The 18,275-nt window shown below is 34.9% G+C and overlaps 1 protein-coding gene across 3 annotated transcripts in view; it reads right to left on the reverse strand.

The window, feature by feature from the left end:
* LOC149690712 (teneurin-m-like) overlaps positions 1-18,275 on the reverse strand; it is a 143,772-nt gene that overhangs the window by 91,748 nt on the left and 33,749 nt on the right. For all 3 annotated transcript variants that reach the window (XM_089870325.1, XM_089870324.1, XM_089870323.1), the window contains exon 2: positions 11,509-11,568. The gene's annotated coding sequence lies outside the window, so the exon portion shown is untranslated. The remainder of the gene's footprint in view (positions 1-11,508; positions 11,569-18,275) is intronic.

The raw sequence follows: 18,275 nt of genomic DNA on the forward strand, positions 1-18,275 counted from the left end.
AATTTTGAGGGGGAAGAGCGAACTTCCCCATTTCTCCGATTCCCCCTTTCCCAACAGCGAATTTTATACCCACTATTTTATTTTAAAGGAAAGATAAATTGTGTAAAATACAAAAAAACATAAATAATATTGAATAAATATAAATAGTAACATAATTTTTATATTTAAAATGAATTTTTTGGTAATCGGGAAAAGCCAACATTTAGGGGTTCTCATCTCTATGTAATTTCCCATAGCCCCTGTAGAAATGTTTATCACGCAATACAAAAATGTTCAAGGGTGAAGTAACACATCAGGCGTTAGAAATAAAAAATATTTGAATTATCTTTTGGGGTTTTCATACTCCCTTTAAAGGGGGGGGTTTAGATTGAGTCGCGTGCTGTCTTTGGTTGGTTGGGGGGGTTCTTCTTCGTTTCTCGCTGATAAGAGAAGGAACGAAATTCGATTCGAAACCGTTTTACTCCCGTTGGGGATTCGCGTTCGTTTCGTAGGGGCTATAGCCCCCTATATCTTCTTTTTTTACACTAGCTGATGTACCTGAAGGGGGTTTGATTCAAGGGGGGGGTTTGAAAGATAGACGTATATAATGGTGATTGGCCTTCGAAAAAGGCTTAGCAAATGTTTTTCCCTGGTTTTTTCTTCTATTTTTCTTCTTTTCTTTTTAAGTTGTAATCCTCCAACGTAAAGAAAATTGCCGAACTATTTTTGATACAGTTTATCACACGTGTACTATTTTTAACAGCTATTTTGTATTACTACGCCAGCTGGATTTGGTTATTTAGGTTTACATTTAAACAAAAATAATTTGAAAAGTTCTACGTTTAACTATAAGTTTTCAATATTAAATCCCTTGATAACCGAACTTTATATAATCAGATTATAGTTTAAATTTCATTGAAATCGGATAATAAGATTAATTAAATCCTATAACATTGGAATTAATGATTGAAAGAAAAAAAAATCAAAAGATAACTTCAATCACGCTCTTAAGCCTCGGTTGGATACCCCAACAAAATGGTTAGGCCTTGGTTAAGCCTTATACAGAATCAAGAAGATAAAATTGGCAGAAAATTATGCATGGACCGATGAAGCGGAATTCATGGGTGAGACGAGATCAGGAGGAGGGAGATGAGGGAGGGTTTTCTGGAGATAAAAAGCATCCGTAAAAGATGATTAGAAAGATATGTTAGAGAGATAGAAGGGAAAAAACCCCGGGGGCATAACCCCCCAATGAACTACTCCAGTCTAGAAAGATCGGGAGAGAAAATTCTCTGGTTCTGGGGTTTAATTAGCCGGATAGACCAGAAAAAAATATCTTCTCTAATAACGTCGACCAAAATTAAAAAAGAAAGAAAAAATTCTATTCGAGGGGTTCAACACTAAATACGTCTCTTTTTGGTATATTATTAAACTTTGAGTTAACATCCACAAGTTGTGACACGCGTGGTATACTTCAACTTAATTCGGGGGGAGGGGGGAGAAAAGGGGTTTTCGTGTTTCCGGGTATACGGTAATTATGCAAATATGTCGAAATTCTAGTTGGTCCTTAATTTATGCAATAAGAGTTAGGGTGTGCCAGACTTAGCTGTTAAGGCTAATAAGCTACGGTGCAGTTAATTAGTTATATAATTTACCTAAAAGCTTTTGTTCTACTATAACGTCTAATTTGAAATTCTACTCCATAAATTAAAACTAAGTCTTTCGAGGGGGCATATTCCCCCGATATTAAACTTAATCAAGAGAAATTGAAAGAGAAATAAAATAACCAGAAACATAATTTTATTTATTCATAAATATCAAGTGTGTTTCATCAAAACTTAACTAATAATTTAAACTAAATGAACTACTTTCTTTTGTATATATATTGTGTATTCATCCGCCTTCACCTCAATTATATATTTTTTTAACCAGAAAATTTTAAAACGCCCTGCCTTGATATTTAAACTAGTTCGATGGAAGTATAAAGCTTAACCCCAATGTTAATTAGAAAAGAGGCTTGAGCCCCCAACCCCAAAACCCCTTTTGCATCTACGTCGTCGTTGAGGGTATTTCATTAAAAATTCCTCCCCCCCCACACAATCCTGTTAAAATTGTCGCCCCTTAAATTCAAGGCACGTCCTAATTAATCCTAGAATAAAGGTAGTCGGGGGAGGGGTTTGAAGGGGTAGGAAGCCCCCTAAATACAAAAAAATCCAATACTTAAACCTTCAAAGCGAGAGGGGGGCCAAAAAAAATACCAGTATCTTTCCAATAAATCAAAATCAGCTATTTAATTTCAAACTACGATCGAATTCACCCCCCCCCCTTTTTTTTAAAAAAAATCTCCCATACATCGTCGTCGTCGGCCATTTTGAACTACTCAGTTTGGTAAAGGTCAGGTCAAAACTAAAAGCGCGGGAAAAGTAGGCGGGTCGTACTCTCTCAGAGCTCGAGCTATGTAGCTTAGACCGTTATCTAATTTCAATTTACTTCTAGCTAGCTTCTACGCGTACAATCTAGGAACCAGGGACGGACGGACGGCCGCTAATGAATTAGACGCGAGACAGCTGTTTCCCGCTCGAGCTCTCCACCAACCATCCTTTGGTATATAAGTTTGCGCGAACTATACGTCCATATAGGTAAAAGGGCTAGCACGTGGTGGCGCGTGGTGCACTTTGGCGGGAGAAAAGAGCGGGAAAAATACTCCTATATAGAAATTTCCCGCGCAAAGAGCAAGAGAGAGAGAGAGAGAGGCGGCTCCTGGTTAGAGGTTATTCCGAGTGATCCATGGAAAGCGTGGAAAACTTAGTATACGATCGATGCGTACCATAGTTAAAGCTGCTGCAAAAGAGAGAGAGCAAAGGCTTAGCCTTTTCTCTTCCTCTTTCTCTTTGCAAGATGTCAAACGAATTGGCCTTTTCAACTTAAAGGACCCCCATAACCATGTGCTTTTATTTTTACATTAATTTTCTCTTAACCAAGTTAAAATTGATATCTAATTAAATAGGGTTCCGTTACCTGCAAACAAGATTACATTTTATATTATTTATCTTTGGTAAATATCCGTGTTTTATGTCTCGCTGGTGATAGTAAATTATTAACGCGACGATATAAAAAAGAATGTTTTCTGAGTGGCAAACAACGCTAAAAATAAGACTAAAAACGAAATAACAGCGGAAGAGATAAGAACTAAGTCGGGCAGCTCGCAAGCTCTGCCCTTTGTTATACCAAACAACTTGTGATAGCGAACGAAACCCAACTAACAACAAAAAAAAGAAAAAATAACAATTTACTAAAGTAATATAAGTCTAGACCTTCCTTTATTAACAGAAGTACCTAACTTGAAGGAGCTCCTCCATTTATTTATGTGTATAAACACAATAATACAGCTTCATATTTCATGAACTCAATCTCAATTTTTTCTTTCCTTAAATAAATACCAAACTAAAACCAATAATTCTAAATAAGTCCAGGCTACTCCAGATTATGAGCTTCTGATAAATAGTACAATAACATCCCTAGTATATATATATAAATATACTTCACCGGGTCTTCTTTTAATACTATCTAAGGCGGGGAAGCCTAGTAATGACCAAAAACAGATCTCTCTCGTTCTCTTTCTCTTTTATTTTGTGCGCAATTATTTCTTTCCTATGTTTGATAACGTCTGATCCTAATTCCGTATCACTTGTCCCTAAATTATACCAGAAAGCCTAGCCTTTAACAGTAGTGCAAAGTAAGGCGCGTGCGGATTATATAAATACATCCAATAAAAAATGCAGCGCGTGGAATAAAGAGTGCGAGTGCAGCTCGTGAATGAAGTGGAAACGGGGGGATGTGAGGTATGGTTATGGGTATATGGTACCTATATGGCTTTAAATGCATTAACTGGGGTAAATGAACATACGTAGGCGATAACGGGTGGTACTGACATGAACATTAATTAAACGGTATCAGAATATTAGTTACCAAAAAACGAAAATAAGGAGAATAATGGCTTCAGTAATCTATTATTTATATACCAACCATATGTCTTGGCTATGTTTTATATATTCCTGTAGTTTGGAGAAGAAGGGTTATTTCATGAATTTAAATTAATTTATATTAAATATATGCCATTTAAGGCTTAATTTCTCATTAAATTTTTTTAATACAAATTGAAATAAAAGGTTAACGTCTGCTAGAATTAAATTCAACTCCCTCGCAAGAAGTATTAGCCGAAATAAAAAAAGATTAGATTTTTTTGCTAATTAAGCCTTGTAAGAATAAAAAAAAAGTTAACCATTTGAAATTTCCGCTAGAAGTATTTTTAAAATGACCACCAAAGAAAGCTTAGCGAAAAATTAAAGTGCAATCAGAAATATATTAATTGGAAATAATTGAACAAAAATTGTAATTATCTGTGAATTAATACCCAAAGAAGGATGGAGTTGAATTAAATTTTAGAACACGATTAAATATACAGTATAACTTTAAAGTTAATCTATTTCTAAGAATTCAGTTAAAAGAAAAAGACGAATAAAAAGAAGAGAAGTAAAAAAGAAAAAAATTTAAAAGTTGAATCGAGTTTTTGAACCGCGGAACTGAAATCGAATCCGTCAAGTCAGCTCGAAAAATATTTCTCTCAAAATGAACGAAGCAGACTTGCGAGAATAAGCAAAATTTTGGCGTTCACCATAAGTTAATTAATACAGCTGGTCGAAGAACTGAACTGTACTATTCTATTTCTTTGAATTTAGCCTGCAGTAACCCACGTCCAAAACAAAGAAGCTGCTAACCCATGCCAAGTTTAAAATTAAATTAATATTTAACAGAACATTTTTAAATATTATAATGTTTTTCCTAAATAAAATAATAATAAAGTTTACACAAAATCGATTTTTAAAATTAAAGTGACCTTTGTTTTGGATAAATAGAAATTCGTCGATACTCGCGACTCGTCGACGGTCGATGTGAGGCGCACTTGATAGTACATACACGATATTCCTTTTTACGACATTTAACATTACGAATTCAAACCATATATGCGCTTTCATATTGAACTATCTTTTCCTATATTTGAGTTGACATCCGTTAAGGGCGGGGGGAGGGAAGGGGAAGCTGATGTTTTAAAAAATACTACATCATTAATTTACCATTAAAATTTAATATCCGACGGTATCGTACGAAAAATATCGAAACGGAAAAATCCGTACTCCGATCGATAAATCGATTTCCTTTTTTTTCTCTCGATCCCCCCAACTTTAGATCGTACGGTTTTCTTGTGTTTTTGTTTCCATTTTTTTATGTGTTTTTCGGTTCCCACCCTATTCGTTTTTGGCATGAATAAATAGTCGTTTGCTTTGTTTCAACCCTTTCCTTTTGTATTCGCAATTCTGTTGAATTTATAACTTGTTATAAATAAAATGATTTCTTACGATTGTGAATGGACTATATAAAAATATATTGTTCATTTCATAGACTATTTTAAAATATAGGACATTGGATCCTCCCAAAAATCTATCGTTGATTTACAGAATTACTAAATATTCTTAAAATTAACAAGGTAAAAAAAATTTCAATTTGAAAACATTCAAATTTATATAAAAATAAATTGTCGAGTTTTTAAAAGTATTCTTTCGTATCGAGTCTGTGTTTATATCTAAAATTCTTCGATATTAAAATTAAACTAATGCAATAATAACTTAAAGGAATAGCGACGTGGTTTAAAAATTATCTCAAATCTAAAGAAAACCTTACTTTTTTGAGAGTTTAAACTCTTCTGATTCCAAAAATATGCTTTATAAATATTTAAATATGAGGGAAAACACAGAAACAACACCTCGAAAACTTGAAATTTGGGGGGCAAAAGAAAATTTGTGGCGGGTTTTTCTCCTTGATACGTCACTCACGGCATCTCGCGGAAAAGCCAAGCGCGAGCGCCCGAGTCTACTAACGCCGCGCGCGTGAATCTGAATAAAATAGGCTTAACGCGACGCGGAGACAATAACAGCAATAACTGGCTTCACGGGAGCGCCATCTAGAGAGAAAATTTCTCCTTACTACGTCATCAAATGAAAATAAATTCCAAACACAATACTTTGATTGCAATTTTATAAGTTGCTACAAAAGCAAATAAAAAGTAAACATATCATAATAAACTAGATTTTTCAAGGATTTTTTTTCGCATTTTAAGTTTGTGGATGACGAAAATTATGTCACTAACACTTTAACTTCACAATAGGAATTAGCTTACAATTTAAATATAGGCATATAAATTAAACGAAAATAAAGAAAATTTATACAACTCGAATATATAATTTTTCGAACACTAAAACTCAGTTAAAACCTCGAATTCAAAATCTAATAAAGGCCTGTTCAGACGGTACAACCTTTTGACTAATTTAGATGAATAAGCTTGAGTTGAGTATACAATTTGGGTCGTGAGATTAACAGAAGTTGGACAAGTTGAATCACCAAATTAAAAATTGATCACTGACCTATTTGTTCTGACTGAACTTTAAGACCCATCTAGTTGAGTCAAAAGTTGTACAGTCTGTAAAGGCCTTTAAGTTTACATAGTGCACCTTTTCTCCCAATATCTCACCCAGTACCTTAATGTAAACTTTCCTATACATTCCACATCGTTTAGCGCGTGCAAATTTGACGCCAAAACTGATTTTTGGTTCGGGCTGCGGGGCTAGACGTCTGTATCAACAGCCCTAGTTAGACCCAAGGGAGATTTAGATTTTGGGCATCAGTGGGTCGGGGGCGGAACTTTTGGCAAATTTTGACTTTAAACCAAGTTTGTTAAAACTTTTAAAGCGACTTTTCGTAGCGAGCCTTAATTTAGAAGTATATATACGTGTAAGCTTCGGATCATTAGCTTAATCCCGATGGAAAACTCCGCGTAAAGAGTTTACACGTTTTACCGCCAGAGACCGCTAATGGCGCTTTCAAAAATCAGGTCAACGTATTTATTAAGTTTAAGGCATATTAAAATTTATTTAATTATACGAAATCTACGGAAAAATTTAGAACTTAATAATTAAACAGCTATTTTTAATCTCGTAATTTTATACTTCGAGTTCATGAACTTCTAGAAACTATATGGTCAAAATAGCCAAAGGGGGTTTGTCCAAATAATGCTGGGGTCGTTTCTATAGACGGCCATCACGGTGGTCCTTAATTGTCCAAATGACCTTTAACCCGATGTGAGTCGGTTCCCTCTCTATCTTGTCGCTCTAGGCGTTGTCCGAACAACCAACCGAGAGTATACCGGAGCGACCGAATCTCGAGCATTTATCTGAGGGGCTCATCCCCAAGATGATATCAGGCTATGTGGGGGGGGGGATGACCGACCAAGGCCCAACTAAACTTCAACGACGAAGAAGACACGCTATCATAGAAACTCTTCAACCTTAAATCAAACCGCGTAAGAAAGCCCAACCTAAGTTTAACCATTACTACACGGAAAATTTGACTTTTAACTTGATTTTCCAGTTTGAAAATCAACTTAAGTCTAAGATAGGTTTAGTTCGATTTTTCCTTACGTAACTCTTTTGATGGATAATATAATTTATGTTTAAAATATTAGATGTAATACCGGAAAAGGCAAAAATGTGGGTGGAATTCTTAATGGATAACTCCATTTCGTATAACATACCTTCATTGACTTATTAAGATGAATAATGAACAGGAGAGAGAAAATAAAAAAGGTCAAAAAAATGAAGTTGACCCCCTTAAAACTAAGGTAAGGCATCAATACCGTATAGAAAAAAGAAGCGATCTGATTGGTTAATAGCCAAGAAAGGTAATTTATAGGATAGGCTATCAATATTACTCTTAACAAGGTTAAACCCTCCTCAACCGACTCTAATAACAGTGAATATAAATCATATTTCCCATGAATACGCAGCTAAATCCCTGTTCAATTGAAAACAGCATGAATAGTTTTCAATTTTAAATTCAATATTACTGGACATATTTTAATAAATTCATCATTGGTTACATTGTAACCGAACTGATAAAGGTTTTAAACGCGGGGTTATGAGTGACGTACGTCTATAGAAAATGAGGGCTTTGAGGTTTGGGGGGATAATCAAGGCGAATTATTGAGTAACGAGAATTTAATCTCTAGGAGGTAGGTAGGTAGGGATATATGCCAGCTGATAAGGGATGTTACCGTATAAAACCCTACTAGGGGTTTTGTAACCCTGGATACGTACTCTTTTATTTCTTATCAATTTCCAAACCCCCAAAAAACCCCTGCCGATCCCACGTCAGTCAGTTTATAGACGACCTAATCACGCTGTTCGGTTTCAAAACCAATTTGGAAGAAATTGAATGTTACATTTTCAAAGTCCATTATGGACTGTAGGCTTCAAGAGGATCAGTATTATTTTATGGTATATCAAGGTCATTGGAAATTAATCTTCAATGAAGGTAAATAAAATTATGGTATTCCCAACAGCCTGACCAAAACATTATTTAATTCTTCTTTAGAATTATTAACAATTAAAGTCCATGCACCACGATGGTACATACTAGAAACCCGAAACCACGCCCCCAAATCGAATTCAGTTACATTTCCAAGAGAGAAACAAAAGAATTAACGAAGTTGTATGTACGCTTAGTTTAGTTCTCTGCAGGCAGACAAACCAAGAGAGAGATATTGGCCTTAGCTACAAAAGCTAGCCGCATCTCTGATTTGGGGTTATTGCAAAATCATTAAACGATCCCGGTTTCCCCTTAGCCTCAATTTAACCTTATTAGCTAACCCCCCAGCCTTTCGTATCTCTTACTCTCCCTCCCTGGACCCTCTCAGAGTCTCCTCGATTCCCCAAAAATAAATTAAGATGCGGTAGTTGCATCAAGAAGCCAAAAACCAATAAACCATCACCACAGCTAGACATTGCTACCCAAATAAAGGTCGGGTCAACCTCAATATTCACCCCTAAACGTCAGAAGGACTTCCCTTCATGTTTAGAAGCCCGCAATTAAAAGTTACACCTTTTTTTTTAATACAGTTGTATTACTGAAGGAATTAAATAGTATATTCAAATGAAATTCTGCGGTGTTTTTGTAAAGTTCATTACAAATTAAAGGGAGTTGTGTTCGTTGGGCAATTTTGAGTCGAAACTCCCCCTTAATTTGCGATGGACTTAACAAACACACCTGTACACTCCAGGGATTACGGGTTTATTTCATAAAAAAAGAAACACTCGATTACCTTTGTGGAACTTTAAGTTATGACCTTCTTAAGGCCAGGATTGAAACTTTTAGGAACAACTTCTACAGTGCATGCACAAGATAGGGATGGAATAAGAATAAGCTATAGCTTGGGCGAAAATGTGGGTCTCCTTCTGAATTGGGCATCTGAGGGGTTGTTGGTGGGAAAATCAGTAAAGGGCGGAACCGCGAAGTAAAGAAAAAAAGGGGGTCCAAGGGGTCGCGAGATAGGGACCGGCCCTTTTCGCGCGCCCCCATATATTCCGGGTCACCTCTTTCCATTCTTATGACATCAGACACTCGGCGCGGAAAGTCTAGTTTCTAGACTGGACCGTGCAAAAGGCGCTGCCCGAGCTTCATAAATAAATAATACTCCGCTAGAAAAAAAGAGTTCTATATACAAATAGATAGGAAATCGCTCCGCCAAGCGTAAACCGGACATATCCCCCATCTAACTGCATTTTCCCCGGCCCTGATCCGTAATAGCATTCAGTTAGTAGAACCACGCCAATATTGACTCCAAAGGAATGACCGTTCTTAAACTGAGATACTCCCTTTTCAACATGAGTTTACATTAAACCCAAACTTATCCCCGAGTTACAAAAGGGTATATTTCTTAGACTGAGACGGACTCTATACCGCGAGACGATCTCTTTGGTCAATAAGTTGTTGTCATCAGACTTTGTCTCTAGCCTATACGCTAATCGTAATGTCGTTTGTAATATTAACGCCATTGTAAACTCCAACTGACACAGTTCTTACCCTTCCCTTAATCCAGATTGAGGTGAAGAGGAAAATATACTAAGGGGAAAGGGCGGGAAATAAAAGATAAAGAAAAGAAAAAATGGTAAGCGATATCCCTTGTTTCGTGACCATGCTCGGACGCGCGCGAGACACGAGGAGTCGGTCATAATCGACGCGTCTTTTTCCTTATAAAACCAAACAGATCGAAACTTTACGCGTTATATCCCACCCCTCGGACAGGCGATACCACACCACGCGCAAATTGATTGCACGCGCCAAAGGTTCGTCCATAGTGTTCGCCCGAATGTCGTATAAACTACAATGGGTTTTATTCTATTACGGCAAGGATATGATAAACCGTATTCGCGTTTACTGGGTGGACAAAGGCCCTATTTTTCTCGCGTTCGTATCTCGAGTATGGAAGATTTATCGGCATTCATTGGACACCCTACTCAATCCAGGATCCTTTTTCTTGGACTGTCTTATTTCTCCTAATCCATATTTGTTCTGGATTGGAAGCTACAGCCAGGAATGGATGCGGAGACCAAAACGACAAAAACATCCTCTCCGCCATCCACTCCTCATCCCATTCCATCCCCAAGATCATCAAATATCCAGCCTCCTTCACCCAAGCAGAAGTCCAAATACCGAGACAACAAAAACAAGGATCGTTTTTCATTCTATCTTGGTGGTCATATAATCTCATCTCTATGTTTTCCATGATCGTTTCTCGATTATATTACGAATGTCTACGGTTAGCCTAGCTCCTCTGAATCACAAGTATTAGTTTAATTACAATAATTTATTTAATAATATTATTTTAAAATAAATAACCCTTTAAGAATTGACTATACCGACAAGCGACGGTAGAAGTCAAAAAAGGCAATAATATATTGAGTGTAAATCCTTAATAAGCCCTGGATCACAAAATAAAAGAAAGACGACCCTCCCTAGGTGGAAGCTTTATATCTTTCTCCAAAAGAAATCTTGAAAATTAGTTTTTTTTTCATACCTACCCTAAAGAACACGTGATTTCCAATCTATCTATAACCCAGGGTCGGTTTCCCACCAAAGAAAAAAAAAAAAAAAAAAAGAAAATACAACCCATGCATCCAACCCTGAAATCTGCTTTTCTTCTTCCCGAATAACGAAACCCTTCCTTCAGATTCGTTCGAGTTTAATCTATGAATACTCGTGAAAAGGCGTAAAGTACCGAAATATTTCAATGTTTCCCGCCTTTAACTTCATTACAAGTACAACGACGAACAAAATGTACAAACTACGAAAAACAAAAATATTAAATCCCCAATTTCTTTCACGTAATCCTTAGAAGAAAAAAAATAAATTGCAATTTTGAAAGAGAAGAAGGGAACAAAAAGGTGCAACTGAAGTCGTATATAGAGTTTGTTGAAATTGCATTGCACCGCGGTAAAGGTTAATATAATGAAGATATTTATGTTTAAGTAATCCCTGATTAAAGGCTAATGAATATTGCGGATTTGTTGTCAGTCGTCAGTTAATTTTAAAACAAATCCCCCCAAAATTAAAAATAAATAAAATTAAATATATACTTACGTATTTAAGGATGTCCAGTCATGTTCTTGGCAAGGATCCAAAGATCAATTGTTAAAAACCCTGTAATTGAAAAAAAGAACACAAAATATATAGTAGTTTATCATTTCTATATAAAACAAATGACCTCTTATGACCTCCAAAATTTAATTTATCACCTTCAAAAGTTATTGACTTTTTTAAATTAGACAACTTTGCGAGGTTTTTGGTTTTATTTTTATATCGCGTGTTAGCAACCAACTTCTAATATGTTTAGATAAGAAAATGGGTGAGGGAAAGGGGTTGGGGCTCAAATGATAAATGATATAGAATTATCGCGCTATTCCAAACAACACACAATATTACGAAAGAAAAAGATTGTCAAGAATATTAAAAGATTTTCTCTTTTAAAAGTGTAAACACGACCTAATAGAAGAATCTCGTGACTTATAAAGATCCAGGAAAGCGCGCGCTCGCTGAAAATTTTAATAGATGAAATAGTTGAGGTAATTAATATTTCAATTTAAACAAAGTTTCCACATTCCCCAACCGAGATTATAAATTAAAACCATGTATTAATGATATTAAGAGTTCATTACGAAATTTTCGTACATCCATTTTAAACTAAAAAGAGCATGCGTTAATTTTAAACTAAGTACCTAAACTATTCCATCTAAAATTTATGCCCAGTTATAAAATGCACCAGGGTTTAAGGTAAGGATTAATTATACACCGCGTAAATTTAAATAGAGGGAAAAAGTAGTTCTGGAATTATCCGGATGGATGAATAAACTAGGGTTCTCTTAAGAGTCCCAAAGAGATGTAACCCCTTTTTTTTCTCCCGCCATTTTCTTCTTCCTGGCGTGTTAAAGTAACATTACGCGCTACGCCAGCCAGCTCAACCTAATTAATATTGCAGTCACGAAAATCGTTTACAAAAACAGATGGTACAGAACCCCTCCCTGGGGTCACCTCTTAATCAATAACCGAATTAGTTAATGAATTAAATCCACCTCTTTAATCAGCTAGGAATTAGCTCGATTAATTGTTACAAGCTTCGCCAAACATTTCCAATACAAAAAGTCTCGTACACCGGTGTATTGCGGGCGAACGCTTTACAGGGGCCGGTAGGGATTACATAGAGAGGTTTGCCCCTGTAAGTTGGCTTCCTTAGATCAGATCATAAGAAGCTTAAATATTCATAAATATGTTGAAAATTAATAAATAAATACTTAAATATATTAAAAATTAATAAAAATATTTAAATATAATTAAAATTAATAAAACTATTTAAAATCAATAAAAAATATTTAAAAATAATTAGAATTAATAAAAAAATACTCAAATATAATTAAGATAAATTAATAAATACTTGAATAATTAAGATTAATTAATAAATACTTGAATAATTAAGATTAATTAATAATTACTTGAATATAATTAAAATTTATTATTAAGTATTTAAATATAATTTAAAATTAGTAAATAAATTGTTATCTAAAACGATGGCATGTCTAAATATTCTGTATTAATTAGATTAAGAAAAATGTACATATAAAATACATTAGGAATTGCAAAGCCCCTTTTCGATTCTGTATCAATTAACTCGAGACATCTGCGACGGTAGAAGCGAGAAAAAAATCAAATTTCCTTGGAAAAAGCCATATAGCCGCTCCCCCTACAAGAGTAGGGAAAAACGCGTAAAAAAAGGTAACACTGCATGGGGAAGACGAAAAGGTAGAGAAATTGTAGATCCCCGGAATGGGGATTCAAGATGAGAGCGGGGACATTTTTTTTGCTTTGTCAGCTACTTTAGCGCGAGCAAGGTGCCACTAGAAAAAAAAAGCTTCATTTTAAGATATTCAGAGTGTATTGGCCAACGGAGAACAGCTGGAGCGGCAGAATTAACTTCAAACCAATATAAATTCCCTCTAGCAAAAAAGGCCTAACCTAACTATATCCCCGTTCACACTCACCAAAAGGGGATATTCCATAAATATATACTTTCAAACAGATTTATAAAATAGCGAGTTATATTTCAAACTATTCACAGCAACCCATAAACAAACATGCAAACAAATAAATAAATAAAAACAATTCGAACTTTATGTTGCATCCCTGGGTAAGGTACAGTACTTTCCATATTGTAACGCGTTTTTTTTTCATCAACAAGTGAACCCATGACAGCAAAAACAACATTTCCCCTCAGGTTTCATGTTAATTTTTTTCTCACGTTTATGGAAAGAAGGAGCCTTCGTTCGTTATTTAGAAATAAGTCAAGACTTTTCTATATATATATACCTCGCTACGTTCCTTGATTAGATTTATTAAAATATGCTGGAGCATTTTTGGGAACGGACCCGAGGGAATAGAAATGTATACATTTAAATTATGTATCACGTGAGAGAGTGTCGTTTCGTTTTTCCATAGCTATGTTACCTTATATTAATAAATGTGTTGCCAGTATATTTATTATATTTTTTCTTCGGATTATCTTAAAGTACATTTGCATTTAGCTAGAATCGCGTATAATATACGTGTGTGTATTCATACGCTATATTAAATTTGACAGTAAAAGTTGTAGAAAGTAGTGCAATGTAGTGTTTGAGTGGATTACCAGTATATTAAAATAAAAGGTAAATATTGTACCTGTACTAGTTTAATTTATGATACTTTTTCAGTGGTTTGCTGCTTATGGAAAGCATCAGTAATTTTGTCTCACTAAAATTATGTATTCCTCCATTTTATTTATTTATTTATTTTGCATGCAATTATTAAAATTAGTCTATATTTTATATTAAAGCAACAAAATGTATATACATATAAATATATAACACATCCACTTAAAACAAAAAATTGCAATCTTTTGTCGTTTTGAAAAATTGCAATTTTTAAAGAAACAATTGTAAAATAATCCAGAGAAAAGCGATGTGGGAATAGAAAGTAGTCCCTCGTTAGTCTTTTGGTGAATTGAATCCGAGCTTCTTTTGTCAAATAAAAAAAAAAGTAAAAAAAAAAACCTTTCTGATTCAAAAGAAAAAGTGAAAACTTTTCAGAGAACAATTTCTTCCATTTCTCAATTTCAAGTGAAATTTAATGAAAAATGGAAGAAAAAAAAATTTCACCACCGACTTACTGTTTTCGATAAAGGTACACCGGGGAATTAAATAGAGAAAAAGAAAAGTTAAAAATACTGTCGCATCGACATTTTCTGATTTTCTCCTTAAAACCAAGGCCTAGGTATCAACTGATTTCTTCAATTGGAGGAAGGGGTAAGCTTAGCAACAAATAGAGAAAAACGTCTCAAATTTCAAATACAAAAATAGAACTACTGCATAGATATTCTAGACATAATATAAGGTCACGTGTTTGCGTGTCCATCCATAGATACAACATCCATAAGACAGCTAGGGTATTATTTCTGTCTGGGGTTTAAGCCTTTGGAAAAAGATGCCGTCCGCATCTCAATTTACACTAAATTTGGGATTCAAATAGGGAAAGAGATCATAGGCTATTTCGAATGAAAGCAAGCGCTACTTTAGCATCCCGACTTTCATCTACGTTAATATTTAGCAAAAAATATATATATAAAGATACCAAAGTCCGATATAGAAGTAAAATCTCCATCAAAATTGTATGTGAAAGATAATCGAGGACTTTTTCGTATGAGAAACGTTGCCATTTGCATCCGCGCCTTTCCGCTAACAAAAAACTTTGGAATAACAGGTAAAGCGATAAAAGATAGAGGGCGTGTCGCGCAAAATTAGTCTATAAGAAACGTGTCTTGAAGTACGATTTTCGTCGATCAGAGAGAAAAGAAGCCGGGCCAACAATCTCATTTCTTATAATTTGCAGAGAGAGAAAAAAATAAAAGGAGAACATAGAGGAGATGGACACTTTCCAAAAAATTATATTTTTATTTTCTAACACAAATTGGGGCCTTACTGAAAAAGTATCCGATCCCTTTGAAGAGCAATGAAGAAAATTCGTAGAAGATAGGGGTAAGTCCCTTTAGAAGGAAAAACAAGAGCTATTATTGGAGGAGAAGGAATTGTTTATGTAATGTACGTGCCCCTTAAAAAAAGTGGGGCTTCGCTGCGTGGGCTTTATTTAAATATTTCCTACCCCCCCCTCTCTTCTCCGTCACCCTGTAGGTTGTTTTTCTGCAGCTGCTTTTTTCTTCTTTCTTTTATACTTTGAACTAGGCGAAAAATATTACGAATTCAGTCCGCGAAGAATACACATATCTTTTATGAATCCTAGATTTATTTATTTTTGTTCCCTCTTTCACTACTTTTTTTGCTTACCCTATTTAACATTACGTATTCATACGCTTTACCTTGTTCTCTAATGTTTATAACTGAGGTGCCAAAATAAATAATATTTATTTATTTATTTATTTATTAAACTCCCAAAGCCAAATATTTTTAATGTTACAAGGCTCAGGATTATCACACAAAAAAATTGCAAATTTCTTTATAAATATAGGAAATTCATCCTTGAAATATAGGAAAATATAGGAGCAATATCGAGTTCACATTATAGGAGAATATAGGAACTATCACGAAATTATAGGAGAATATAGGAATGACTTAAAAATATAGGAAAAAAGGGAATATTGGAAGAGTGGTCACTTTGATGTTCTGAACGCCTTAATCATATTTTAATGCTAGTACGATTAAAACGTGGAACTCGTCATAATTTGTGTCGTAAAAGCATGGAAGAATTGTAAACATGGTGAGAAAAGAAGGGTTAATTACCCTTGACGTTAAGGAAACGATATAGACAGCCATAGCTCTTTAATACATATACATTTATATATAATCTAATTTGGGTTGGTTGGTCGGATAGTTTGGGGGGTAGAGAAGAGAAGGTCATAAAGATCTAAGAAAAAGGCTTAGACAAACTTTGAAAGAGCTTAAGCGGGATTAAGCGCAAACACACGTCGTCTTCTTACACCAAAAATGGGATCAACTAAGTATACACACAAGGAGCAATATCAAAAACCTAACCCAATTAATAATAATGCAAGCTTTCAACTTCCTCTACATCGTTCCTCCATGACTATACTATATGAATTTACTGAAATCTTTCAATGAATATTGAATAAAGTAAGAAATATCATCTCTTAAAGGTACAAGTAAATTATATCATTTTAATAATTACAGAGTGATATTCATGGAAGTATTGAATTAATTCTCGATATCCCGAGAGGACGACGAAGACGCGAGTAAGTGTTGCTGTATTAAATAGCGACACTTACATTAGGGACTCGCAAAGGCTTAACTCTTAATTAACGAGTGAAGAGGACCTTCGGATGCAAAAGATCAAAAGGTTGCGATGTCAACAAACTCGCAGGGTGCGAACAAAATATAAAATACAAACAAAACAATATTAAGGAGCCCTCGCAATTAAGCTACTTAATAATTAACTAATTAAAATAAAACCTAATTAAGTAAATCAATTCGTAGTAAACACCAGTAATGTTTTTTATTTACTTAAAATTTAGTATCGCAAAGTTTCATATAAAAAAACTACTTTTATACTGCACGGTCCTATCACGCTATAAAACCCCTAAATTTCAAACTTTGATGGTTACAATATATCCCCTTTTGTTACACGTAACTAAATGTAAATTAAACTAAAGTAATATAAGCGATAAACTTAACTTAAACAACGATTAACTTCGGGGTTTATTCACTTCCGTACTAAACTTGTACGGAAAATATCTTTAAAGATAAAATAGAGGGTTCTGTCAGGGTAATTTGAAACTGAGATAAAAATGTTAAAGAAGAAAAAGAGACAGAGATAAGAAAACCCCCGTTTTGTTTGGGGTGCACATGCCTCTTCCCCGGTTTCTCAGCCAATCAAACGTCAGGAAAACCGCGGGTAAGAAAAAGACTATTTTGTCTCAATTCACGAAGGAGGATATTCGAGTAAATCATCACCGTTATATTTGTTCGTAATTCTTAGTGGAATGAACGGAGAGGTAGGTCTAATTTTCATAAAAATACACTTTCCCCCGTTTAAACCGTATTAACATACCTAACACGAACATTTTATACCTAATAAAAGTTACGAGGAAAAAAAGGCGGGAAAACTAAGAGATTTATATTTGAAGGGATGCGCGTGACAGTTCGCGCGCGCCAGAAATATTTATACGATCGCTGCTAAAGATTTAATACAGCTAAGGGCGGAAATGATTCGTTTTCTAAGGTAAATCCCTCATTGGATACCTCTCCCTTCATTAACGCACCACTGACGAACGTTAAAATACGCAATATGTCCACGAGGAAAGATTGAATAGGTTAAACGATAAGATTAAGGGATTACAGAGTTATGTAAATAGCCTATCCATTCGTTACAAGGGTGCGAATGAACAGATATCGTAAAAATAAACGATACTCGTGGAACTCCTCTTTCCTCTAATCATTTTTGTCTGGAGATGATAATATGATTGGTAGGAGATAGTCGGAAAGGGGTCTGAAACTTGCCAGGTTGTACTTCCTCCCGAAATTAAAATTTCACAAATCACAATCTCAACAAATTTCAAATAATTTGTAATAGAAAATTTCCTGACTCTCACAAAGAAATTTCCTGTATGTGAACTAAAGGAAACTCTTTGGAGTAAGTAAATATCCGACCTCTTCGTTAGAGGGGTGCGTCTAAAACTCTAGATATTGCCTAACAACGACTCTCCAAGGAAATGAATGATCTCTCTTCCTCTCCAGCCTCTTCCGTAATACATGTCCATCCCTATCTTCGATTACACCCAACGGTCGACTCCATTT

Source organism: Phalangium opilio, unplaced genomic scaffold (assembly GCF_054372755.1).
Source record: "Phalangium opilio isolate 3A_F unplaced genomic scaffold, DU_Popi_V2 ptg000031l_1, whole genome shotgun sequence".
NCBI classification, from domain to species: Eukaryota; Metazoa; Arthropoda; class Arachnida; order Opiliones; family Phalangiidae; genus Phalangium; species Phalangium opilio.